The sequence below is a fragment of the Barbus barbus genome (assembly GCF_936440315.1).
Source record: "Barbus barbus genome assembly, chromosome: 36".
Classification (NCBI taxonomy): Eukaryota; Metazoa; Chordata; class Actinopteri; order Cypriniformes; family Cyprinidae; genus Barbus; species Barbus barbus.
This window is the reverse complement of record NC_136714.1, coordinates 28550146-28552645: the sequence shown is the minus strand read 5'-3', so window position 1 is coordinate 28552645 and position 2500 is coordinate 28550146. Positions and strand designations below refer to the sequence as shown.

Below are 2500 nucleotides of genomic sequence, written 5' to 3'. Positions count from 1 at the left end.
GCACTGGCTGCGAGATACGTGCGTGTGTGTGTGTGTGTGTGAGTGTGAGTGTGAGTGTGTGAGAGAGAGTGTGTGTGTGTGTGTGTGAGTGTGAGCGTGTGAGAGAGAGAAATCACTTAGTTTTTCTACATGGAATATTCAAGGTCTAAACTCCTCAGTCTTTGGCCTAAAAAGTAGAAATTCTGACTTTATGAAAAAACTTGAAGACATAGATGTCATCATCTTACAGGAGACCTGGTGTAGAGGAGATGTGTTCACTGGCTGTCCCTCGGGATACAGAGAGATAATATTAATATTACCCCCCCCCCCCCCCCCCCCCCCCTGATCACAGAAAACTGTGATCAGACAGTGAACGCTCACGGACGGCAGCTGCTGCAGCTCTGTACATCGTCAACGGAAGACTGCGAGGAGACTCCTACAGCTCAGCTCTCGGTAACAGCACTGTAGATTATACCATCACAGATCTCCACCTTTCCTCTTTGAGAGCATTCACAGTCAAACCCCTGAAACCTTTCTCAGACCACAGCCAAATCACACTCTATATAAAGCAATCTGAAACATCCCCCACAACAATTAGGACACTATATCAAATGATCAAAATTATGTCATTCAAATGGACAGAAAACAGCGCCACAAATTACATCAATGCTGTTGAATCTCCAGAAATACAGTCCCTCTTACACTCATTCCAAACACAGGCATACCCTAAAAATCAATTCGGCATCAATCAGGAAGTACAAGATCTAAACAACATATTATACAAAACAGCACAAAAGAGTCATTTGACCATTGTTAAACCAAAGAAAAAATGTTTAGATACTGACAAATGGTTTGATTTGGACTGTAAGACTCTGAGAAAAAACCTCAGAAATCTATCAAATCAGAAACACAGACAACCAGATAATCCTCCGCCTTCATTACTGTGAGGCACTAAAACTATATAAAGCCACACTCCGGCGGAAAAAAGCACAGTTTTTGCAAAACCAGTTTGAAGAAATTGAAAAATTTATAAATTCACACAAATTTTGGGATAAATGGAAATTATTATACAAACCAAATCAAGAAATTCTGGCCATCCAAGATGGGGAGACGTGGAAAACTCATTTCCAAGAATTATATAGCCCAACCCAAATAATTAATAAACTAGACCATTTAGAAAGATCGATTAAAGCGAATCAAAACCCCTTAGATTTCCCCATAACAATGAAAGAATTGGAAGATAAATTAGGGGTCCTCGAGCCCAAGAAAGCCTGTGGTGTCGACAGCATCCTGAACGAGATGCTGAAACACACAGAGCAAAGCTTCAAACTGGCCATGCTAAAACTCTTCAATGATGTTCTGTGTGTCGGGTTCTTCCCTGAGATCTGGAACAAGGGCCTCATCAGCCCCATTCACAAGAACGCAGATAAACTAGACCCCAACAACTACCGAGGCATCTGTGTGAACAGTAACCTGGGGAAGGTGTTCTGTAGCATCTTAAACACCAGACTGTTACACTTCCTTACGAAGCACAGTGCCTTGAGTAAATGCCAAACTGGCTTTCTTACTAAATGTCGCACATCCGATCACATTTTTACATTACAAACACTAATTGACAAGTATGTACATCAAAAAATGTTTTGCTTGTTTCGTTGATTTCAAGAAAGCATTCGATTCAATCTGGCATGAAGGACTATACCTAAAACTTATCGACAGTGGAATAGGGGGAAAATTCTATGATTTGATCAATAAAGCTCATTTGAATTGAATTTGAGAGAGAACCTAAACAGAACCACTAAATTTGCCAATTAATTATTGATTAAACCATTTCAAGAAAGACAAATCCTCTCCAAATACAGATGAAGTAACCATGATTTAGAAATAGAGAGAGTTAGACACGGACAAACATGGCCAGAGCGAGAGCAGAGGATCTGTAGACACTGATCTACAGCAAATAGAGGACGAGAAACACTTTCTGCTGGTTTGTCCTAAATATCACAATGCGATGGAAACACTTCTCCCCAGATTTGAAGCCCTGATCCCATCATTTACTGAACTTAGTGATACTGAGAAAATGCCCTTCTGACTTCAAGACTCAAGAGTTTTATTTGTCACATACACAATTATACAGAGTATAACCAGCAGGGAAATGTAGGTCAGGTCCGCTCCAAGGACAGTGCAGTTATAAAGTATACAAATATTAAGAAAAAGAAAAGTAGAAAAAATGAGAGAATAAAATAAAAGATAAAAAAATATAAATATAAATGTGCAGGTCAGTATGTTGTTGACTTAAATAGTAATAAAGAGGAATGTGCAAAAGAGTTGTGCAGGGTAATTAAATAGCAGCAGTATGAGGTAGAGAAAAATTATGAATAGCTTATTGATATGGTGATATTTACATGGAGTCATGTGACACAGAGTTAAGAGTTTAGGAGCCTGATGGCCTGGGGGAAGAAGGCTACGGAAGCGGCCTGAATTAACCATTCACAGTGTTAGATGTTACACATGATTAACTTCAAAT

At 39.4% G+C, this 2500-nt stretch overlaps 1 protein-coding gene across 5 annotated transcripts in view; it reads right to left on the bottom strand.

Annotated features, from left to right (window-relative positions):
- LOC306856066 (nuclear pore complex protein Nup54-like) overlaps positions 1–2500 on the bottom strand; it is a 12863-nt gene that overhangs the window by 6570 nt on the left and 3793 nt on the right. The window lies entirely within an intron of this gene.